The sequence below is a fragment of the Drosophila montana genome, unplaced genomic scaffold (assembly GCF_035044405.1).
Source record: "Drosophila montana isolate Dmon_TW-CO22-7 unplaced genomic scaffold, ASM3504440v1 contig_1853_1, whole genome shotgun sequence".
NCBI classification, from domain to species: domain Eukaryota; kingdom Metazoa; phylum Arthropoda; class Insecta; order Diptera; family Drosophilidae; genus Drosophila; species Drosophila montana.
In genome coordinates this window covers 973,351-999,571 of record NW_026996772.1, presented here as the reverse complement: position 1 = coordinate 999,571, position 26,221 = coordinate 973,351, and the positions used below count along the sequence as shown (strand labels likewise).

At 41.1% G+C, this 26,221-nt stretch overlaps 1 protein-coding gene across 2 annotated transcripts in view; it reads left to right on the top strand.

The window, feature by feature from the left end:
* The window catches only part of rst (roughest), a 227,841-nt gene that overhangs the window by 134,586 nt on the left and 67,034 nt on the right, over positions 1–26,221 (top strand). The window contains exon 3 of one of the 2 annotated variants that reach the window (XM_064700631.1): positions 5,161–5,201. The gene's annotated coding sequence lies outside the window, so the exon portion shown is untranslated. Of the gene's footprint in view, positions 1–5,160; positions 5,202–7,091; positions 7,109–26,221 lie in introns of those variants that run through there. The other variant, XM_064700633.1, reaches the window with a different exon arrangement.

Below are 26,221 nucleotides of genomic sequence, written 5' to 3'. Positions count from 1 at the left end.
TTACTTAACCCTGCTGCTCGATTCCCCCCGCTTCCGCACCGCTCCGCCCTTTTTTTTTACATGCCCCCTAAGACAACATTATAATGAAATTATTTGTACTTTTGCTGCGTCGATGCTGACGTCGGCGCTGACGTCGGCGCTGACGTCGGCGCCGCCTGCTGCGCTCAATACTCGCAGCGTTTGTTCGATTTTTGCATCGCATTTAAGTGCAATTTGTTGTTGCGCTGTGGCCCCAACGGTAATGCGCCTGCCTCCCCACCAGCCCACCAATCCACCTTGTCACCTCCACAGCTGCCGCTGCCGCTGCTCCTGCCCCTGCCCCTGCCCCTGCTCTGGGCAACAGCTCAATGTAATTATTTCAAACTGTCTCTGACTGCCTCACTGCTTCCGCTGGCTGCCTATTTAGCCCGCTTTTTGCCTCACTGTCTCTGTCTCTGTCTCTGTCACTCTCCCTGTCCCTGTTCCTGTCTCTTTCTCTGTCTCTGGCACCTCCATTCGCCTTTTTCCATTTCTTCGACTTGTGCATTGGTTTTTCCTTTGGTGCAAAGTTTTTCTTACGCTTGTTACATTTCTTGCCACTTTTTTGCTGCAGTTGCTGCAACACACTTGCCAATTGAGCAATGAGGGCCAAGCGACGCGTACACTTTGCATTTTATATTTTCCGCTTTTCCATTGCCTGCGACGCTTTGCCAGCGGCTTTAGCTTTCGCTTTGGCTTTGGCGTTGGCTTTGGCTTCGATTTCAATTTCAATGCGAAATCAATAAATTCGTTCCAAGGGCCAAGTTAATTTTCGTAATTGGCATCTTAACAAGGTTATCTGCATTTGTTGCGATTTGCATCTGTTTGTCTCCCTCTTACCTTACCTCTCAGTCGTAACTCCTTCTGTCACACTCTCTGTCTCTCCATCTCTCGCTCTCTCTCTCTCTCTTTCTGGCGCTCACTGTCTCTTTCTCTTGCCGCTGGCCAAGCCATTCGATTCCCGCTTTATCAATTATGCAGTCAGCGTTCGCTACATTTGAGCTGCACTGCCACGCCCCCCTTGCAGCGCCGCACCTTTCTGCGCCTTGCCTGCCAAACTGTTCCCATCTCCATTAGCATCTAAATGTGAATCGAAAAACTTTTGGCTGTCAAATGCTTTGGCTCAACTAAATTTCATATTCGATTCTGTCTCCCTTTTACTCTCTCTCTCGCTCTCTCTCTCGCTCTCTCTCTCTCTCTCTGCATTTTAATGAAGTCTCTTCTATTTTTGGGATTTGTCCTTTTTTTTTATCAAAAAATAAAACTTAACTTTTACCGCATAAAATGGTCAACTCTTTGCGTATGTGGGCGCCACTTTGCTCATTTCTGAGTGAAGCTCTCGGTTTTACCCAAAGCTTGGCACTCTTTGGCATAGGGTCCTTTAGTTCATTTATGAAGATCATTACATCATTATATATATAGAATTTTCCGCCAGGCTTAGTTGAAATAAATTTAATGCAAGTGTAAATTGTGAATGAGCATTTGTGAAACTTTTAAACAGACATTTATCTATTATCTATTTATTTCTGTAAATTTTATTTATTTCTTTTTTATTCCCAATTAGTTCTTATATGGTTTATGCAAAGTAATTAATAATTAAAAGGAGAGAAGATCTACTTGATAAAAACAAGAATTTATATCTTTAACAATTTTACGTTCCCAAATGTGTATACACAAATGAAGATCTTTACGTGGGGTATTGGGGAATAATATTCGAGAGCATATATATCATATTGGAAGTCCCACATGCCTTAGACTTTTCCATATGATAGGGTATACAAATTTCGTGGCTTAGTTTTTTGCTGCATATGATAAATAAATAATATACATGCAAATGCTTGTATATAAATATAAGTATAAATATATATGTATATATGTATATACATAAATTATATATGCAGCAGCCCAGACACCTGCACTTTATTTAAATCAAGTTCTTTTTGTTATTTTTCTTTGTTTTTTATTTATTTGTATATTTTTTTCTGTATTATGAGTTTTGTTTATTTAATTTATGCACATTAGCTACTTGGCTTTGCTTGGACTCGAGCCATTTGCCCATTGTCATAAATCTTTTATCATTATTATATTAAAATATGTGTTGCATGTGTGTGCGTGTGTGTGCGTGTGTGTGTTTACTTTTTGCTCCCTGCAATGGATATTTCTTTCTTTCTTTTTGGCCTAGGCACACTTTGGCACTTTGATGCATGGCCCACACACACACACACACACACACAAACACGCGAGCGCACACACAGCTGCTGCTGACTAATGTGTGTGTGTGTGTGTGTGTGTGAGTGCGTTAAGTTGTCATAATGATTGACAACGGCTACGTGCCCTGGTTTTATAATAGTCAACCGGATTGAGAGGGCCAACTAGACGTCGCTACGCTTACTGACCGGCTGCCCGGCTGCCCGGCTCCAGTGCGCCGACTGTCTTGGCCCAAAATGGATCAACTGCGGCAATGTTTTCCACTTATTTATGTTTTTAGTTATTAAAATATGCAGCAGGCACTTTGCGTACAGGTCGACGGGCCGCATAGGTCCATCAATTGGATTGCGTATTTGGTATATGCCCAGTCAGAGCTGAACGAATGACAGCTTAACTTGCGAATCGATCCAATAATGACTATATTTATAAGTGTTCCGGGCTCAATATTAGATTCGGATGCAGGCGCAAAATCTATTTAGGGCTTGGCAAAGTTAATTCAACATCTGTTGGGCAATAAATTGCATAAATTGTAACAGTCGCTGTGGTCCCAGCCCGGCAGCCAAGACAAATATATATATTTGTATGTTTGTATGTATGGGAAGAAAAAAATAAAATGCCAGGATAATCAATAAACGAAATTCAATTTGCTGCGCCATTTGCGCAGACATGGCGGTACACGACAACCCCGCAGAACCAGAGCCAGAGCCAGAGCTAAAGCCAGAACCAAGACCAAGACCCAGACCCAGACCTGGAGCTTCGTAGCCCCCCTGGCCCAAGCCCATGTCCATGGCGCGGTGCCCGTGCTTATGTCTATGCACAAGCTACAGATTCTGGCACGCCCACTTGAACGCCCACGTGCCATAAAATGAGGCCGATCTAATGAGCGTAGTAAGATGGAGGGGGAGCGAGGGCGGAGCCAGTTGACAGAACGGGGAGAGGTCGTGAGCCGTGAGCGATGCGTGACGTTCGTGTATTTTATCGATATTGCAATTTATTGTATTAGCCAGCAACGGAGCGACAGGTCGGCAGGGCGGCAAGAGATGGAAGAGGACCTACTCGAGCTGAAGGCGAAACGTCTCTCAATAATATTTCTAGGCTATAAAGTGAAATATGTGTTAATTTGGAGCTGCCAGCCGCCCCAAGACACGCCCCCCACCCGCCCAAAAGGCAGTTATTGCTATAATGATAATATTGACATTGATAAGCGTCGCAAATTTATGCACAATTTGGCTAATTGATTGGCGCTGCCTCCACTGCAAATGGCAGCGCGGCACGCAGGCTGTGCCAAAAAGGAACACACACACACATACACTCAGATAAATTAGGTGTGACAGACAAGGGCTGATTGACCAGAGGAGAAATCAAAATATATCTGATTTTGATATTAACTTAACCTATTTTAAAACTTGACTTGAATCTTTGACATTACCTGCAACAAAAAGATATGTAAATACTTGATTTTGGATTAGGAATTAAATTAAAATTCTATAAAGTCTAAGCTGAAAACATAAATACGAGCTCCCATATTCGAATTTCGATTCTTGATCAAAGCGCAGAAATATTTTATATTTATATAAATATAGATAGATAGAAGAAAAATGTTCAATAAGAGTTTATTTCCAAGTAGACCCTTATAAGAAACTTAAGAAATGTTCTTTCTTATTATTTATTTATTAGTATATTATATTTTATTTATTTATAAAAAAAGATTTTACATTCTTACAATCAGAATTATTTCAGCATTTGTACTCTTAATGTGAATTTCGAATAAAACTCTTATAAATAATGAAAAAACGAGCTTCCTTCTTATTTATTTATTTATACATTAAATATTATATTTAATCAATCATGTGAGATATTATATATATAAATATTTATTTATCCTTAACGTCAGAATTATAATTTTTCTACCCTCCATTCATCGAACTTATTTATTTAAAAATTACGTGACATTATTATGTTTAAATGGGTTTACTTTTTGAAAGTAGGAAAGTCTAGATAACAGTAAACATGAAAGATAATGACATTATTGCCTTTTTGTACCGATTGGAAATGGTTTTTGTGTATTTTTTGCTTCGTCGTTTATGACAAATTGAAAAGTGAAAGTTTCTTAAACCAGTCCATAGGTTACGATTTACAGGCAGGTTATTATCTATGAGGAAGTTGACAGATTTGAAGATATCAGAAAATTGAAAATTGTGCTGGAGATATCTATATATAATAATTTATAAATATATTTCTAACTGTTTGTCCTGACTAACAGAAGAGCTAAGAAACAATTATTTTATTGACATAAGTTAATTTATGTATTGCACGGGGCCCAGGGGAAAATTCACCCCCCGATGTGGAAAATATGGGGAAATGTGTTTTATACTCTTCGCACAGTCCAATTCAAAACATATCTAGACATACACACGTATGTATACGTATGCATCCATGGATGTATACATGAATGTATGCATGCGTATATTTATCTATATGTATGCTTTAGTGTATGCACAAGTGACAAGTGTTTTATTACATAATACATAATATATATATGTATATATGTATGTATGAATGTTTGTATGTGTGTATGTATGTATGTATGTATGTATAAATGTTTGTATGTGTGTATGTATGTATGTATGTATGTATGTATGTATGTATGTAAGTATGTAAGTAAGTATTTACATAAAGCAAACGTATACCTGATTTACTTTCTGCAGTGCTACAAATTTAGTAAAACCTACTTGTAACGGTAGTCCTGCTCTTCTTCGATTCCCATTAATTCAAGTTAGCCTTAGGGCTGTCAATCTTTGTTTATAAGTGTTAAGTAAAAACAGCTTTAGTTGGTAACAAACTTAAATTTGTGCAAATATTTCTCTCTCTTTCTATCTGGCCTTTTCTCGTGTTCCATAATAAACAAACTCTCTTCTTCTTTTGTTCTTTCAGTGATGTGTTTAAATCCCCGACTGGAGTCCAATTAATATTGGGTAAGTGCGTCTCTTTTTACACATATTTATATATAATATCGAATCTACGTCAGACGTTACCACGAGTTATCTCCGAAAATATATATATTAACATGACTTAGTGCTTCGGGGACTCCTAAGTTAATACCTGAACAAGAATCTAACTAGGACATTCGTGTTCTTAACTTAATTAATTAGCTAGTGCCAGAAGAATTTGCAGTTTAACAACTCGCAAGTTGCAGGCAAACTTTGTCAAAGGGAGGCAAACAAAACAGGAAAGAAAAGTTGAGCTAGATAACTGGCGAGCGGCTAAGAGCGGCTCTAGAGTGGATCTAGAGGCGGGCAGCCCAATTGCTTGTCCACTTGGCGTAAACATTTGATACACCTCAGACCCCGTCAACCATCCCGCCCGCCCCTACTGCTGGGCAGTCTGGCTAGTTGTTTACTTTTCCGATTGATTGAGCAGCGTTAGCGATGCCATTGGCCACGGCTGACTGGAGCCGAGACGCCGCTAACTGGGATGCCACGGCTCCATCAGCTTCTCTGACCAGCTGTGCAGCATTAAATGAAGCATAAAGTGTTGATGCGAGCAGCAGCTACCGCAGCAGTGGCGGCGTCAATGTCAAGTGCAAATGAGACGCCATCGTCATCGTCATCATAGCCAGAAATCAAACAGTGCCACGCCCATGCGCCCACACAATATGTCCAGCGTGCCAGCCCTAAATGTCTGCGTGGAGCCGGCAACAAGGTCGGCAGCGGAGTGCTGGTTGGAGGTGCGAGCGGAGCAGAGTCGAAGTGGAAGTGAATGCTGAATTTACCTTGCCGGTGGCTCCCAGAGATTTGCGTTCGGCTTTTTGACACAAATTGAAATCGAGTTACAAAAACGCTTAATTCAATAAAGACAACGACAACAACCGCAACAACAGCCGCAACAACAACAACAGCAACAATAACAGCAGAAACAACAACAGCAGCAGCAATAACAGAAACGACAACAGAAAAAGTTTATAATAACAGCGGACACAAATTAATTTTGCAAGCCGTCGCTGGCGACACAAATTGCCGTGTCATGTCCAGAGTTGAGTTTTTTTTCCTCTTCTTTTTCTCCATTTATTTTTATTTTTTGTTGATGTATTTATTATTATTATTTTACTTGCTCTCCAAGCCAGAGAGAGCATAATAAGTTGGTCATAAGGCTCGCCAGGTGAGCTGCATAAGTAAATAACTGAACACATTTAGGACTTTAACTCAATCTTAAAAATATTTTATATCCAACTATGTGAGCTGGGCGAATTCTGAAACTACAATTTTTGCTAAACTGAAGGAATCCATTTTCATATGATTATTTTCAGTCAATTGAAACCTAATGAAAGGAAGCAAAATATCGCTTCACATAGTATCAGTGACTTTTTAAAACTAACATAGATATTTTACAGCGATATAACATAAATAATTCATGTAACATTTTAACATTTATGCTATGAAGGAATTGTTGAGTTTTACCGGATTTTTTTAATTTAAAAACTAATTTCAAATCACGTAGAGGCAAAGATATTTAATAGATTCAATAAAAAAAAAACATAATAATAGCAAATAATTCTAAAAAATATCGAAAATAACAAATTTATATAATTTAATTTATTTTGATTTCATATTTTTAAATCCAATCTTTTGATCTTTTAAATTAATATATACATATATATATATTTATTTTATTGTTTTATTGATTTTGAGTATTAAAATGTTATATTTATTTTCATTGTAATCTACTTTAAAATTGATAAGAGTGCGAAAATGCTTGTTATATCGTTGTGGCAGAGCATTCATAATTCTGCAAGCTGGATGCGGCTGCCACTTGTCGCCTTTTTTGTGCCACGCACCTGTGGCAAGCGGCAGTGGACGTTGATCGCTGTTCGGTGATCGTTGCGGTAATTACAAGCGACTCTGAGCTGCAGTCGCACTTTTTTTTTTGTCTTCGCTTATTTGCTTTTTTGCTAGTGTTGTTGTTGGTGTTGCTGTTGTATTTTGGGGGAAGCGGCACAAGTAATTTCCACTAATTACGAGGCAATGAGTTGAGTAAAAGCAAAATACGTACGTTTGCAACTGCAACAGTAACTGCAACAGTTGCGTTCATCTGCATGGGGTGCCAATGGCTCCGAGCTGCTGCTGCTGCTGCTGCTGCTGCTGTTGCTGTTGCGCCTTGGCCATATGGCTACCGATTGCTGCCGGTTGAGATATTTAGTCTTGGGCATGATTTGCGCTTTTGCGGCTGGCAAGTCAAAGTGCTAAGTGTTAGTCGCCGCGTTTTCATCTGTTGCTGGTCCCCTGCTTAACTTTATCCTCATGGTAAATTAAATTTTAAACATTCAACGGACGTTGGCAAAATCATAAACACAAATCAAATGAATTTTCATAATTGCATTTGACTGCCTTTCCGTTTTCTGCTGACGTCTGCCATCGGCGCGGCTATCCAACAGGGCGGCCTAGCAAGTGGGCGTGGCCAAGTCTAGACAGAAAGTTGTCACTGTCGCTGACGCAGATGTTGATGATAAGCCTAGCCCTAGGCCTGGGCCCGGCCCTGTGCCATATGATGAGACGGCTGCTTGAGTGCCTGAACGGAAAGGCGGAAAAGGTGCAGGATTTGGCTTGAAGTGTGGAAAGGGTCTGGAAAATGAAGTACATTTGTTTAGCGGTTCCTGACTACAGTATGCTTTAGTTGAGAGTAAATCAATGCCAAAGTGATTAAGTTCCTACCAATACGTTAGTCTATTTAAAAATATTTCTCTTTCTCTGTCATGCTGCAGATATGTAAGCATGAATTTGTGAAAATTAAATGGAAAATTGTAGGGATGAGAGAGAGAAAGAGGGGAAGTTGAATAAGAGGACGACAAAAAGATGGAGAGTGCAAAAGAACTTTATTTTATAACGAAAACAAACCGAAAAATATATTAAAATCAAGATATTTTGTTCCTGAATTAAATCCTTTTTGCTTTTAAGCTCAAGTAATCAATCCTTTAAATAAATCCCAGGTTTTTTCCACCTCCTTGACTTTGTTCCTTGAGCTAACTGGCCTGTCTTTCTGTGTGCCTGTCTTCTCGTTTTTTCCCTTGCTTGTCTTTTTGCATGTTACTCATTTTGATTCCTTTTACAGCTCATTTGTATTTGTGTGCATATCTCTTCTCTCTCCCCTTTGTCCCTGCAACTCTTATGATTCACAACGCTTGCCATATGCCTCCGACATATGCTAAATCCTTCCGTCTGCACACACACACACACACACACACACGACAACTATTACCTTGGCATGGTGACACCCATATGCAGATACATTTGTATCTATGCAGTTGCAGCTCTTGTGTTGCCCCCAAAAAATTTGTGTGCTATTTTGCATTTGCTGCTATTTTTGCCTCTTTCATTTTATTTTTTTATTTTGTATATTTTTCTTTTTCTATTCTTTTTTTTTTGTCAATTTCACGCTCTATTTGTGAGGTTTGCCATTTGCCTTTGCCTTTTGTTTGATTTGGTTTTTGTTGGCTCGCTCGTTTTTGTTTTCCGTCCAATCTTTGATATTTTTGTACTTTTGACCAATTTGCGGCGCACAATGCAAACAAACAAGCACTATAAACACACACACACATACTCACTATTACATATACACACATGTGTTCGTGTGGTGTATGTGTTTGTGTGTTTGGGCCACATGATTGGCAGCTTTTCAATATGGCGCTAATTGAGTTTTTAATTGTTTGACTTTACACATTTTGGCCCTTTTGTTTCAATGTGTCATTCGATTTGCTAGTGCCACGCTTCATTATGTTGTTGTTGTTGCTATTTTAACTATGATTATTCATATTTTTTAAAATAATTATTTAGTTTCTTGTTTTTTGTTATCTGTCTGAATGCAGGCCAAAGATGATAGCGCATAGCGCGAAGTAGGCCCCACCTTGAAGCCATGCAAAAGCTTTACCAAAGTGGAGTTAGGACTGATGAGGGGGGCTTTAGTATGGCTGGTAGGGGGTTGTTAGTGGATACAAGCTCCACATGCCACAATGCAACGGCAGAGGCGAGCTGCTGAAGGAATTACCTCAGCACAAAAATGTTTTTATTATTATAATTATTTATATTATTATTATTATTGTTATTAGCATTATCATTATTATTATTATTATTAACATATTCAAATTATTATTTTTATATTTCTGCTTACGCCTTTTGGCCGCTTTTATTGAGATTATTTACGTTCGCGCAGCAGCATTTATAATTTGATCCCATTGAACCACAACGACAACAACAGCTTCGAGTGCAATCAAAACGCTTTCCCTGCGCACAGCTGCCGCCGTTGCCGCATCCTCACTAGTCCAACCCCCTCTGCAGTGGCTCGACAAAACTTGTTTTAATGGCCCTGGCATCGGGCATCGGGCGTCGGGCATCGGGCGTCGGGCATCGGGCATCAGGCATCAGGCATAATGGCAGACTCCAGTCTTCAGTGTCCAGACACCAGACCCAGACTCCGAATCGAGCTGCCAACTCGGGGCTCGGGCTTTGGCTCAGGGTTCGATTGAGGGTCCGTTACTGCCAGCTTCGCACAGAACGTCACTCAAGTTGAAATAATTTTAATTTAGTTGCTCGCAAACTATAAACAGGTCCCTGCCTCTGCTCTTGCCTCAACCTCTGCCTCTGCCTCTGCCTCTGCTCCTGCTTCTGCTCCTGTTCCCCAACGCTCATCGATGCCGCCGCGTAAAGGGGTCCTGGTCCTTGGCCTCGGGCTGCGTTGTCGTCAGCACTTTCCATTGATAAGCGACACGCACTCGAGCCCAAACCAAAGCGGCCCCAGCCCGAATCGGGACATACGATTGTAGCTGAAGGGTGACTGTGGCGGTGACGGTGACGGTGACGGTGACGATGATGACGATGACGATGACGATGTGGATGAGGATGCCGCGTCATGTGGCGATTAATTCAATGCAAAGCGAATGGCGCAACAATAACAACAGAAACTGATTTGTGAAGCCTTTTTAGGTTAGTCTATAACGAACCGCAAATACTCTGCTTATTTATATGATATGCCTGAAGAGAATTAAATGAAATTGCAGTTCGCATTTCATGTTTTAAAATGAGAAAAATCGGTTATCTGAGGCACGCCATATATTGAATGCCCTTCCAGATATGTGGCTACGGCTTAGCAGATATGTACGAAGCAGAGTGAAGTAAGTAACCGCTCACTTTGGTTCAAATATCTTGACGAAACGCATGTTTCAAACAATTTTTCCTATAAAGCTGTATGATACTATTGTCCGATATTGATAAGAAGTTTGCTCATATTTAAGAAGCTTTGTAAAGCTTGTAGTTGCCTAGATATCTTGAAAAGCCAAACAAATGTTGTATATGTATAAGAACTTAGTTTTTCACCAATCTTGCCAGCAATATGATATAGTTGCAGGATCCGGAAAGACGGAAAGACGAAGCTATTCAAGTTTCCGTGATGATAGATGAACTATGACTATACGAGATCATCTGTTGAATCTGAACAGGAATATGCATACTTAGATGTCTCTGAAACATTTCTCCTATGCATTACACATTTCATGACTTAATTATAATACCCTCAATAAGGGTGTAATAAAATCGAATACACTTACATCATTGACAAAAATATAAAAGTGCGTGCTTTGAGTTAAGAACATACAAAATATTGAAATTTGAATCAAATTTCTTGTTTTTAGTCGTTTCTCTGGTTTCTTGCCCAAAATTGTAATACCAAATAGAGAGCAGATTCTTGTAATATTGCAAATGCCTGTCCCAAACCTGATCACCGGCTGGTCATGCCCGATTTGACATATTGTAATGTCGCACCCCTGTTGACAGGGCTCTGTAGTACATGAGCGCGTCGTCCTGGAGCAGTGGGGCCGCGTTGTTGTCGAACCGGTTCCCAGCGCCCGGGCCCTATGTAAATATTTTCGAGTACAGTGCGTTATTGAAGCGGTGGCGGGGGAGGGCGAGGGGGGAGATGGGACGACTTGATTGGGGGACGACTGCCGTGGTCAATGCAATATCTTAATGGTCAAAGACGCTGCCTGGCCAAGGACATGGCGGCTGCCAGGATGGACGCTCATATTTCGATGTTATTTATGCGGCGGCCCGTTATTAAAAATATTTCTGTAGCCGCTGCTGCTGATGGAAAGCTGGTCAGGGTCGTGCCAGCCAACGGCTCTACCTGCCGCACAGGCAGTGGCAGCGACAGCGGCAGCGGCACAGATAGGGGCACAGATACAGGCTCTCGAGCAAAAGGAAGAGGCAGCGAAACCGCAACCTGAACGTCACATTGATGCCACGACCCGCTTTGCACCCTGGTCTCCTGTCGCTGGCACCACGCCCAGACCCTGCCCGCCGCGCAGCCTGGTTGCAACATTATACTCTTGCCTTGTTCTTTTTGGAGGAGCGCTTCATCGTCGTCATTTTCTTGGTTGTTGTTTAATTTTTCAGTTGGTTGCAGTTGAGTTTTTATGCTCCTGCCAAGCCATCCCCCCCCCCCCCCCCCTCCTCCCACCCTCCGATTCCCTTAACACCCTCACTCTGCTGTCTTACCCTGACGCTTTAGCTGCAGTGTCACCCTGCTCCTGCTGCTCATTGTTGTTGTTATTGAAGAGGTTTTAAATTTCCAGCCTGATACTTTAATTCAGCCGGGCAAAAGGCGTCTTTCCAGCGCCCTCTGTGCCCCGATTTTGTTTACTTTTATCGGGTATACTACTATATCGGTTTCTTCTTCTTCTTTAAGCTGTGCTGTTGTTCTTCTTGTTGTGCATCGTGTGCAGTTTTTACGATTTTTTTGCTACGCACACATTTTTATATTGCTGCGCTGCGCGAGCTCTTGCCCTGAATGCGCTCTTCAAATATATACAATATATATATATATATATTTGAATATTGCTAATAATAATGAAAAATATCCGCCTGTCTTCGCAGCTTGTGTCAACCAATAGCTGATATCGAAATCTCTGCCTCGCCCGCCAACCCTTCGCCCCCTTCTCGACTGCAACTGAAATTTTAATAAAGAAATTCGTGGAATCCTTGACCAAAATTAATTCGTTGACCTGCCTCAAAGCTGGTGACACACACACACACACACACACACACAAAATGCAGCAATCATTTTGTTGAAAATTGTTTATGCTCTTTAACAGTTTGTTAAAATTGCACAGTTAATTAAGTTTTTAAAAATATGCGAGTGCCAAGGAATGTGACGACAGGTCAATAATAATAATATGATTATGTTTGAATATGTATGAATATGTTTGATGTCACTTGCTTTCAGTTTGCTTTACATTCTTCAAATTGTGCTCTTTCTCGCTCTCTCTCTCTCTCTCTCTCTCTCTCTCTCTTTCTGTCTCAGTCTGTTTGCCTTGGTGCCAAATGGAATTCACTTTAATGCATATTTACTTTTATTTGTGTTAAATTAAAATTGAATCAAAGTTGTAGCTCTCTTACACACACACACACACACATACACACTCGCACACTGGTGCAGCTTTTTGAATTCCGTGAACAATTTCTGTTGATATCACGCATTCGCCGCGTAAACGCTCATCGCTTTAGTTTATGCAATTTCCAAGCATAAATATTTTAATTGACTTTTACAGGCAAATTTGTGTCGCTTTTAAAGCTGCCGCTCGCTGCGCTACGCATGGCCGGGCATAACAGCTTGCAGCTGCAGCTTGCCAGCGCACAGTGCTGCAAAATTGATGTTGTCCCAGTTAAATGCACTCACACATATGTATATTTATTTATATTTTATGCATTTAAATAGACATGCTTTCCTTAGCATTATCTTTTAACAATTTAATTTTAACTTCCTTTCCGCACATGATTTAATTATTTTTTAATGGTGAATTGCGACCGATCCATGCACAAAATGTTAGGTAATTCGTATTAATGCTGGCGCGTAAAGTGGCAGCTCGCCAGCCGCATTAAGCGTTGCTATGCCAGGTGTGCCATAGGAGTAATTATGTCAATATATCGGACCTGCGTATAAATATGTGTATGCAAATGAGCAATGACAACTTAAAGGCGACGGCTGCACAAACAATAACAGCTCTGACAGGCGGGAGGGGAAGGGGTGTACGTATATATGTGGATACATGTGGCAGCAACAACAGCATAACCGTTGAGATTAAATGCAGCGTAGCTGCCATTAACAATGATTACCCGAAAGCCGATTCCCAATAATTAAATGTGCAACAGCGCGCAATTTTTAATTGCAGGCCACAAAAAGTGCGTCAGTCACTTCGTTGCCGTTGCCGTAGCCGTAGCCGTAGCCCCGCCCCCAACAATCCAGCCGCCCGTCCGGGCCAATTCGATTTTGCACTGTCTGTGCGCTTGGGTACGTGTTCGTGTCGATGTCGATGTCGATGCCGATGTCGATGTCCATGTCCATGTCCATGTCCATGCCCGGATCCATGTCCATGTCCATGTCCGTCTCCGGCACCCACGCGAGCGAGGCCTCAACCCGTGCGCATATCAAAAATGTTGATTCTGATTTTAATTTATTCATATTTATGCAAAAGAAGCAACAATTTTGCTAGCATACTTTTTGGCGCAGCTGCTCTCATGCTTTTTCTCCTTCTTGCCGCTCTTATTGCGATCCCCGTGTGTGAATGTATGTGGCTCTGTATGTGTCTCTGCGTGTGCGTATGAGCTTATTATTTCCAACTTTAATATTTATTAAGCCGCTCACAAACACAAGCCCACGCTGAAGCACAGACGCGCATCTGGCTCTGGTCACCCGTCATTTCTCTGAGTGTAAAGAGAACCAGATTAAATGCAGATCACGTCAAGATTGTCACCTTCAATGTTATGCGTTTTATCTTGGCAGAAGCTCTTTTCTTTCCTTAGATGCAGCTTGTCCGAATCGGATTCGCAGAAGAAGTTACCCGTCGATAGTTTGTAGCTTTTCTTTGAGAGTTTCCCTTGGAGTCATTTGTTGTATGCATTTTAGTCCAAAGCACATAAAATTCAAATTAAGCTAAATGATTCTTCGATAACAACTCAATGCAAATTATGCAACAATTTCCCTGGCTATAGCGGGCTTTATGGATGAAAGTTTTTGCTTTTTCCATTTATTTGATTCCAATTATTATTTATTTTTCCTATTTTAGTAACAAACTCTTTTGCTGGCTCTATTGTTGTTGCTGGCGCTGCTGTAGCTGCAGCTGCTCAAGCAAAACATTAAGTCTAGTCTACTTTCTAAAAGCCAGCAGCAGCCACAACAACAACAACAACAACTATAAGAGTAGCAACAACAACAACAACAACAAAGAGTTGTGCTTCCGGCTGACAGATTGCCGGTGTAGGTTTTCTTTGAAGGCTGCTGCTGCTGCGGCTGCTGTTCAGCGTGAACCCAATTATGAATTATTTGTAATTTTATCTTTAAGTATGTGGCATAAAAATTATAATTTTGCGGCAAGAAACCCCACGCAGCGCAGCAGCAGCAGCAGCAGCAGCAGCTCTTGTTCTTGGGCCCTTAGAATATAAAGTTCTGCAATCTCAGCATTAAAATTTATTAAAAATAAATAAACCAGACCATAAACGCTCGCAGGCGCAAGCCACCCCGTCCACCCCACCACTGTCTCAGTTGTGTGTCTGTGTGTATGTGTGTGTGTATGTGTGGTGCAAAGGCATTTCAACCACAGCGCAGAAAAGGGATCAGGCTCGGGCTGCGGTGGCTCAGGTTGTTATTGAGGCAGCTGAAGTCGCTGCCTTGTTGCTGGCTCTTGCATCTTGAGGCTGGCCCAACCGCAGCCCCAGTCGCGTCCCGCTGTTGCTGCTATTGCTGTTGTTGCTGTTGTTGCTGTTGTTGCTGTTGCTGCTGTTGTTGCGTGTCGTGTGAATGGCACCAAAGTGGACGCTTCAGCATGCACGGACGCCACTTGGAGGCGGCGCAAAAGGAGCGGCAGGAGTCAGCAGCCCGAGTCCAGACGCTGATAAACAGGAAGTCATCGTCGCTGCCAACACTTCAAGCTGTGTGTCGAGTGGGTGGTGGCTGCTCTCAGGTGGGTGGCTGGGCGGTTGGGCGGCCGGGCGCGCCATATGCCATGTGCATTGCCATTGTCCCAGACTCATCTTGATTTGGCTCGGCGCGCCTCAACTGAGACTCAGCTCTTCTTGGCTTTTATTCATAAAATAAATGAAGCATTTAGCCTGGCCAGTCGTTGCCGGAGTGAAGCTGCAGGAGTCGGCAGACGGAAGGCAAGCAGCTGGAGGGCATTGGACATGATGCTGAAATGTGGCTGAGTGCAGCAACTGACTGACTGACTGACAGACTGACTGACAGACTGGCTGCCTGACTGACTGACTGACTGATTGACTGACTGATTGACTGACTGATTAACCGTTTGACGCTCAACTGACAAAAAACCATGCCAATTAGCACTAGTCCGCCCTCTCTCTCCCTCTCTCTTCTCGCTGCCCCTGGCTTCCTCAAGCATTTCCGGTTAGACCACATTAGTTGGTATTTACTGTACCGCTGCACCGAATCAGCCCATTTTTATTTGCTGCCCACCTGACGCATGTAAAATGCGTTTATTTTCTTAATTTTTGCTCGATTTTAGATTTTGGCTTAGGTTGCGGGCGGACACGCCAGAGTTGCGACTGCGTTCACAAATTAGATTTCAGCTGCTGTGTAAAAGTTTTTGGCAGCTGAATCCGCACAAGGTAATTATAAATAGCTGCCTGGGACCGCAGTCACTTGACTAGCTCCACTGCCTACGTGCCAGTGTGTATGCGTGTGTGTGTGTGCCATGTGTGTGCCGTATGTGTGTGTGTGTGTGCAAAAATGAACTGGAAATTATTTTACATGCTGCTCAAGTGGCCAAGCGCTTGTTTTTAATTAGTTTGTGGCGCAGTAACCAGGAGTTGCTCAGACAACCTGGACATCAGTGCAGGTGTGTGCAGGTGTGTGTCCGTGCGTGTGTGTGTGTGTGTGTGTGTGTGTGTCTAATTTAACCATTTTAATTGAAAACCGCAAGTGACCGACAAAATATTTTCGCAATTTGTAAAATGTTTAGCATAATTTAGTGCAACATTTTCCAACGAACTCAGATCAAGGGTTAAACGGACGAACAAAAGAAAAGCCCAAGCCCTGGGCAATCGAGGGGCAAGTGGAGGGCAAACCTCTGACCCGGCTGCTGCTTTAGCGAAGCTATTTTTGCATTTCCAACAATTTAATTTCACAACATATAATCGGCAACATTTTAGAGATTTAATTAATTAAGCATCTATAGGACTTCCACAAAGTAGTCTACATAATGTGATTTAGTGAAATATATAAACGGGCAACTCAGACACCTGTGAGATAGTTAGAGTGCTTAAAAGAGTCCCTGTACTAAGTGCTAAATTAACTTTATGTTGAACAAATTCTCAGTAATTAGTGCTTAACTAGTTGTATATGCTCAGATTTATATATGCGTTTATTTTGCGATCTCCGTTAAATATTTAGAATACAGATTTTATATATGACCATATAAATTATAACAGATACAGCAATTATTGTAGCCACTGAATGTAGACTTAGATTTGGCGTTTATTCGTTGTTTCTCGCCTATAATTCCCAACCAGTTAAGGCAACGTAAGCGGGACAAGGTGTAGCCTATGCCTATGTTGCCTATGCAGACAATCCTCTCACCCTTTGATGCTTATGCTTTATTGTATGTTGGTTATTTTCAACATAAATCAAATACAAATAATAATTATGAATAATATTAGTGTGAAGATAAATGTGTCTTAAATATTCTCACTAAAATCTTAAATAATAAAATATACTCAACACAAAAGTCACAGAGCTCGACTTGGTTACATATTAAGTCAGAAGAAGAAGAAGAGTACATTGTGTCCTATGATCGGGGTCGATGGGCTCATGGGGTCGAAGTAACATGTTCGTTTGTCTGTTTGTTGCATATATAATCTTTCTATTATAATTATCTATTGTTTGCTTTAAGCCAAAAGCCAAAATAACTGGAATAATACTAATAAAATGAATCTGAATAATGCATTAATGGTTGGTTATTCGGCAAGTTTTGATTTTTTTAGTTTTTATCATGTGCATTAAAATGCATGAAATTTATTGGTTGACACTCGCTTTGTTCACAATCAATAAATAAAAACCGAAATAAAATAAACAATTAAATGCCCCAAAATAGCAATCACATAAATGTGATATATTCGCCGATTTCTGCAGTCGCTGCCCATTCGCATTTCAAATGCTTGACCCGGCCCCAGCGTAGCATGGCATTAATGTGCGATGTTTCTGCCACAACAACAGCAACACACACACACACAACACACACGCGCGCGCACAACACCACACACACCACAAAGTGGGGGGACAAGGGCGGCAAATGTTAAAATTTGCCGTCATTAGCGGGCAACGGTTGATGGTCATTTGTATTTGTTGGTAGCTTTTGGCTGGACATGGAATGGTTAATGTCACGCCTCGAATTTCCGCACCTTATAAATGTGTTCGTTTGGGTTTCGTTTTCGTCAGACCCAACACTGAGAGTCATCATGATCGCACGGCCAGACTGAGGCTGAGCTTCTGCAGCGGCTGTTGAACAACGTTTTTCACTTCCTTTCGCCACTTAATTTTAGTTTTATTATCATACTGTTTTCTTTTACTTTTGTTTTTGTTGCCAATGAAATTAACCCAAAAAGGCGGCGATTAAAAAAAAATATAGAAATAAAAAACAAGCGCGCAAAATTGCAGCGCGCCTCAATATATGTGGAACACAGGGGCAGACGCAGGGGCAGCGGCTGGGGTGAGGCTGGATAGCTTTGAGCCGTAAGCCTAACCAACTGGGACAGCACTCAACACCTCATGCCGTGTTAATAAACCATCAATAATGCAGCCGCCAGGCAGTAGCCGGCCGGCCACACGGACGGAGGCCAGCGCGGACTTGGCAGCGGAATCTAAATCGGATTCGGACTCGGAGTCGGACTCCGATTAGCGCCAATGTCCGATGCAGACCAAAGCCAAATGAAGCGTGGCAAATGCGTCGATTTATTTTCTATACATATCAAAATTGGCGGCTGTGCAACAAGCAGCAACGCGTCCACACGTCGCGGCAGCGGAAGACAAACAATTTCTTGGAATTGATTTCTTGCGGTTTTTGCGGCATGTAGCCCTAAAAATGCCAAGCCAAGGCACTCAAAAGAGCTCCAGAGCGGACAGCGGGCATGGGGCAGGGGGCAGGGGGGCGGACAGACGAGGGGGCTCTCTCCAAGAATTTCAGACAGCTGACAACTGGGAGCTGTGGCAAAAGTGGCACTGGAAGTGGCTTATTGCATGTGGTTAGAAGCGAGTGACTGCGACAACTACTGGCAACAAGCGGGAGCGTTATCGATATCAGATATCCGATAGCTAAAACGCTACCACATATCTTGAATGGGAGCAAGAGTATATGATATTCTAAGACAGCAAATATATCGATTTCTATTGGTTGAGTAATATATTTGATTAGGAAAATAGGTGGATTTCTTTTTATCGATTAGTACCGATCAGTTTATATGGTTTATTGAATCCTTGATCTCATAATGCAATCGGTGAATTAATGAGAATAGGTTTATATCGATAGCCTTTCAATATTAGTTCGATACTTGAGTATATGAAAAATTCAATAGTTTTTATGGACGCAAATGGGCTTGGGCTCAAAATTATTATTCAGATTCTTAAATATTTCGATTGTGGAATATTTAAGTAGTCGATAACCATTGATCGATAGCCAAAGAAAATGAGCTAAAATTCTTATTCCGATGCTTGATTAATTCGATTAATTCTGAATTATTTAAGTAATCGAAAACCATTGATCGACATTTAAAGGGGAAGAGCTCTAAATATTATAGAAATTCCTAATTAATAATTATCGATAACTTTTGATCGAAAGTGATAAGGAATCCGTCATAATTATTATTCAGGTTCTTTATTTTTTTCGATTGTGGTATCAAAAAAAATTTTCTTGATAGATTAAGTACTAGAATATTTAAAAAAAAATCGATAAATTTTAATTGTGTCATGAGTTGCAATTGTTATCTACATTTGTGTATCTGTTGTTGCTTTTCTTATGGAAACGATGAAGTACTATTATCGATCAATTAATTGTAAGCTCATAATTCAGTTGTGAATTTGTCATGCCCTAATTTGTTTATTTCGCAATACACTAAACTCAGTTGTTGCAACTTAGTTGCCCAACACTGGCAACTTGCAACTGGCGCTAGTGGCAGGCGCTGCCACATGGCGGCAAAACTGTCAATCAATCAGAGCTCGCTCGCTTGGCAACGGCAACAGATTTGCTGACAGACTCAAATTCCCATACAGCTGATTTTTCTCACAATAATTTGTAGTGCCCGCTAGATTTTGTTTTTGCCAGAGACACCTGTGCGCGGCCCAGTTAGGCGCAGACAAGCGGCCAAATATGAGACTGTCGCAGCAGCAATAGCAGCAACGGCAGCAACGGCAGCGGCGGCAGCTCCATGGCTGGCCATAAATCTGTAGACAACTTTCCAGTTGAGTGCTTAACAATTTTCAACACGCGCAGGCCACAAAGAGCCAGCCACACCTGAGCTGAAGCTGGGAGCTGCTCGCTGCCTGCTGCCTGCTGGCTGCTGGGACGGTATAGTGTGGACATGGACGGACGCGGTGCCATGGGAACGCCAATGCCGAACGTTAAACGGCCTACGCTCAAGAGCCAGCGCCTCCTCGCCTCCGCCTCCGCCTCCTCTACCTCCTCTGACCCCTTCTCGGCCTTCGCCCTGCTGCTCCTCCTGCTGCACTTCGATAATGTGTAATAGTTCTATTAGTCGCATGTTGGCGCGTCTCTGGTTACAGCTAATCTCTGGCTACCAACTTTGGCGCGCTGTCATGAGAACCAAGAACCGGCCGGATCGCAAAAACTTTGGCCTGAATAGTTAAACAGTTGAGTAGTTGAACACAGTTGAACGCTGTTGAACAGTTGGAGGCTGCTGCTGGCGCCTCGGCTGACGTTGCTGGCGTTGCCCAATTTGGTGCGCACGCCGAACCGGTTCGGTTGCCGTTTCGAGCTCGTAAAGTTTATGGCACAAAGGCTGGCGTCCAATTAAGACGGAAATATTTTCGACTGCTTTTCATTAATTCATCTCAGCGTCCATCTATCTATCCATCCATCTATAAAACCCCAAGTATCGCATCTTAGGCTTGATAGCCGCAAGATGCTGTTTAATAACTTTATGACCAAAGGCCCGCCGGACGACATTTACGAGCGATGCCGCCCTTTTCCAAATCCGTTAAAATTTTAACACAGCTTAAACTGAAGTTAAAACTCTGCCCCGCCAACCGAAGCTGGGGAACTCTTAGCGGTAACCGCATCCGTCTATTCGCCCCTTTTTTACGGCACCTGCTCGACTCGACTCGACTCGACTCGACTCGCCTCGACTCGACTTTGTTTGAGTTCAAATCTTTTATCATATGCCCTGCGGCCTGGATTACGCTCACATAAATGAGCTGGGGCAATACTTTTGAATAGAGTTGTCGCTGCGTTTAACGGCCGCTTTATGACTCTGCGTACAAAGCAATGCGTAAAACTGTCAAATTTTCCACAAATGAAATGCATTTGACAAACGATCCACTAAAACGCAGCCTTTGCCCCATTCTGAGTTCTATTTAACGCCGATTCTCAGCTCATTTTTAACCACTTGTCTTGGCACTTGGCGTATTATGCACCTCATTACATAGTTAATTAATAGAAGAAAGTAATAATAAATACAATTTTCATATTCATATTCAACGTTTTCGAGAATCTCACAAGCTTGTAAAACTTTTGTTTAATTATCCAAACACATATTATTTTTTATAATGATTATCAATTACATATATATAATTTAATAATATTAATTTCTCTAATTATTTATTTGATTCATTTTCATAATCAATACTATATATACATACATACATCACAATTCATCTCAAATATCTGCAAATCTGTCTGAAATTGAAATGCTGTGTTTTATGGCTGCCATGGGAACAATCGGTCGGAAAGCAAAAGTATTTAGTTGCAAATTCCCAATTTAGTTTCTTGTTTATTTTAAATAATAATCAATTGCGTGTTTAACATTTACAATGTGAATTTGGCTAGCTTCTGATTTAAACCCAAGTGCTCGCATTTTTAATCAACAATCCCAATTCGGATATGCCCTCAATTCGGCTTCAGCTGCTCACATTAATCTGTAAAGAGGAAAGCCCATTTGGTAGTTATTAGTTAAATGGGTTGTTTACACTATTGTTGTATTGTGTGCGCACATTTGGTCCCTCAATGGTAGACGAGGTTGCCTTTTGATTTGCATGGCTATTCATTTAAGTACAACAACAACAACAGCAACAACTACTACAATATTAATACGGCAAATTGCCAGCTTGCTGCCCCTCATTTCAATTCAAGCACCCACACAATTGTCGATTCTCCGCTCCTGCCTCTCTCTCTCTCTCTCTCTCTATCTTACACTCTCTCTCCGGTCTTTGACTTGTTCCAGCTCTTTTCATACTTAATTTATTCATTTGCCTTTCATTGATCTCTGTGCCGGCTCTTTGTCTGTGTCTTTTGTTGGTTTATTTGCAGTTTACCCAGTGACACGCCCCCTACGCCCTATTTGGCTGTCCATATTTAATGCAGCACGCAGACATTTGCAGCGATTTCCAGCTGCTCCCGATCCTGTCCAGATCGGTTCAGTGTGCAACAGTTGTAAGTCGGCTGGCGCCAGAGCTGCGCCACCTCCCACTACCGCCTTTCCCCCCCTCCACGCCAGCAGCTTCCGCTCAGCTTAGTGGGCTTCATCTCTAATTATTCAATGTAATTAAGTTGATTGCGTTGTAATTGTGCCAGAAATTTATGCCCAATTGCCCAAGTCCGTTGGCCCCGTGCCCTGCTGTGCTACTCGCTTTCCTTTGACTTTTCCATTGCCCTTTGCCGCTGTCTGTCTACATCTCTGCATATTTGTAGATGCCACAGAAGACAGGGCATATTAGCTATACCAATAAATATGCACATAATTCCATATATATATATACTTATAACAAAATATTTCTATATAAATAAATGAATTTATAATTATATAAATATTTAAATTACTAAATATTAAAATATATAAATATGTGCATATATAAGTACGTAAATATCTGAGTATATTTCAATATGAATTTATTTTGTTTCAAATTAAGTAAAAAATGTTTTAATTAGTGTGTTATAGCATTCAATTTTCTTTATTCCTGTGGCTCTTCATGTTTCTGCTCGTGTTTCTTTTTTTTTTGGCTTGCGAGCTTTGTGATAAATTTTGTCAGAGAGACTTTGATGTATTTGTGCTCTCTCATCAAATTCATCTTGCTCATCATCAAATCATTGCCATCAAAGGCGGAAGCGTTTAATGAACATTAGACAGCAGACAACAATCGCAACAACAACAACGGACAACAACAATGCATAAGGCAACAAACAAGCGAATCTTGTTGAAAAATAAACAAATAAATAAAATGTTAAAGGGGCTGTTGGGGCGAAAAATAGAATCGCCGCTTAGCCAACAATTTATTAACCAACAGTTTTAGTCAGCAACAACAACAAGAACAACAGCAACAACAACGAGAACAACAACAGCAACCATAACAACGAGAACAACGACAACTATGGCAAATACAGTAGCCGCCCTCTTAGCAGCATTGAGTTGACGTTTAAAGCCGACAGGCGACATGCACGAAATCCGCTCAGACCCCGGCAACGTAACCCCCCAATCACCCGAGGTCTAGCAGTTTCTGTAACCACACACACACACACACACACACACCTACCCACACAGCTACCCCGCGTAGACCCTCCAACTGCACAGTTGCATCAATTTAAATCGCTGGCCTAAGCTTAAGCGCAGATTAGGTAATGTGTGTGTGTGTGTGTGTGTTGTGTGTGAATATCGTAAATAAAATTGTGCACAATGTGCAGAGCAATTGAATATAGAATATGAAATATGTTTGCACCGAGCAGAGTTGAAAATATTGAACTTTGATGGCAGCAACTGCGAATGGCTGCAGAGATAAGAGCTGCCAAAGCTTCTGCTTATAACTATAAAGTGGCATTAGGTCGAGTCGATGATTGACTCAGTCAAAGCCAAATGCTAGCTAAGACCTACAAGAGCTGCAGTTTAATTTGCGAAAAAATGTACAAAACATTGGCAATGGGAGCTCGAAACTCTTTTGGTATTAACTAAATCTGGCATACGTATTAAATCTTCATTTATGCCCCAAGCCCATGAAAAACGATTGGGTCTAATGGCTTTGTGCGGTAGCATGTAACAGGCAGAAGGGGGCCTTTCCGAGACCCTTAAGTGGATATATCAGCTGATCCTGATCAGCACCATTAGCCAACTCGATCTAGTCGTGTCCCTGTGTCTGTAAGAACGCGTCTATCTCAGAGACGATGGACACTTACAATTTTGAATGTGGGTCATGCAAAAGAAAAGTCTGACCTTTTTTAAAAAAAAACAATAACTCACTCTATGAAACCGATAAGTATCGCTATCGACTCCAATAGCTAAAGGTACCAAGCTTTGTATGTAGTCTCTCGTCAAGTTTACACAGCTCCAGAATGTATTACTTTTTGGATACCTCCTCCAGTTAGGCATACAAGTTAAAAGAGGCTATTGAGGTACAGTATTTATACAAATTTAAATGTTGCAAAGATCGGACTATAAGCACCGAAGTTAATTAGGAAAGCAAAATTGCAAAAAGTGTGTGTAGAATGAAGCTAGAATGTTTGCAATGCCAAGCTTACGGTATCTTTTACTCAAATACTTTCAAAAATAACGCACTCACATGTTTTTTTTCATATTTTAGTTAAGTAGGATAAACTAGAGACACTTAATACATATATTTTTTAAAATCTGTTATGCCAAATGCTAGCGCACATCCTGTAACTATGTGTTAATACCATATTCTCGTTTTAAAGTTTTGTGCGTTAATCAGGTTGAATGCGCATTTAAGCAAGTTATTGACTTTGGGTAAAGTTGCTGGCTCACAAAACTTGAGACTTTTCAAGCCCATAAATTTGGCATACAAAAGGCCCGAGCAATCAAAACAAAACACATGGCCAAAAGCGGCCACAATAGTTTGGCGGATGGCGCCGCGGGTAGCTCATTTGAATATTGATATGATTCAGATATTGTTTCTTGGTCGCATAATTAAGGCGAAAAATTAGCGCGCGTGTTAAACGCGTGCGCAAAACAAGTTCGACTGGCGACAGAGCACAAGTATCGAGTATTTAGTATTATCTAACTGGTAGCTGGTGAACGCGACCAACAACTGGATCTTCACTTACCATGTTCAGACGTCTTCAAGTTGATAATTTCACATTAATTGGCGCTCAATTTGTGCTCGATTAGAAACTGATCGATAAACTGTGCAAAAGATGCGCCCATAGCAGCAATTTTGCTGGATTAATCAAACGATTTTGATATAAATGCAAATAATATATCTTTAAAATGATTTCAAGTCTGATCTGATATAGTTGTGTTGAAAAATTTATCGATGGTAATATCGATATTATTTATCTACAACAAGCAATTGTCTGATTCGACAGTTTGTGATTGCAATTATAGCAATGCTTAAAAATACGATGATCCACATTCTAGTAAGTTTACTCAATCGAACGTCTCAAATGAAATCTATCGACTGTATCGAAATGTCAACTTATCGATAACTTTACAACAATCAGCTAACAGGATCAGAACTGCCAGCTTGGCGCATTATGTTGCCACATTTCAATCCTCTCTATTCATGCGAAAGGCGCAAAGTTGCTCTGTCTGTCAGCGTTTAGTTTTTTTTTTTTCATCTGACAGCGATTTATGCGGGGCACTCGGATTACAAATGCCAAGCGAATATGTAAATCAAATCTATTTAAAAGCTTGAGATGCGTTTAAGATATGAATATGGTATATAACACCCCATTTCCAGTTCGAAATGTTGTGTTTGTGAAATTCTCATTAAAAGATAAGCAAACAACAAGCTTGATAATATTTAAATCATAATTTATGGCCCGACGATGGACGATCGTCTATTGAATGTTCAAAATGAGTTCAAAGCGAATCCAAAGAATCAAGCCTCAACAATCAAGAACCGAGTATCAAGAGAAGAGCATTAACTGTTTCAGAGTTTGGTCAGAAATCATTTCCATACTCGTGTATGGCATAGAATCGTTATGAGTATTAGCCAACATTTCGCACCGAATGACAGAATATTCAATGACGGAAATTCCAAAAAAAAAAAATAAAAAAAATAAAAGAATAAAATCATCTTAGTCAGTTGCCTGTCCCGCCTTGGCCTATAAAACACTTCGGATCTTTGGCTCATTTGCAGCTAGTTTCGACATTGTCTCTGACGCTGGCTAACATAATTCGTTCCTCTCGATGACGTCGTGGTGCACACCCAAAACGCCTTAAGCTTTTTCCCACGCCCAGCTGGCAACCAAATCAAAGAGCTAAAACACAACAAATTATGAAGACAGCAAATATAAAAAAAATAAAATAAAAAATAAATGAAAAAAGAAACTCCAAATCACAGCGTACAGGAAGTTGTGATTAAAATTTGTTTTCTGTTGTGTGCTTTGCTAGTTCTTCAGTAAATAACATCTGTGCATATATGTACATATGTGTGCATATATGTATATGCCGGCATGTATGAGGCATATTCGTTGTAGCTTGTGTACGCAACTATCGCAACTATGAGTATTATGAGTACTTTGCGGTAAATGCTGCGAATACTCATGCATAAATTTGAAACTATCAACAAAATTTGAAATTTTAAAATGATTGCAAAGTTGTTGATGTCGCCGCCAACTGTTGCCAACTTTCCAAATTGCCCGAAATGCCATTAACATTTTCCACACGATGTGAGGGTATCTGCGGGTCTCTGCCGGCAAGTGTGTCGGTTGCGCAATTGCGCAACAGCAGCAATAAAAAAGATTGCGCAGTCGCTTAATTAGAAAGCG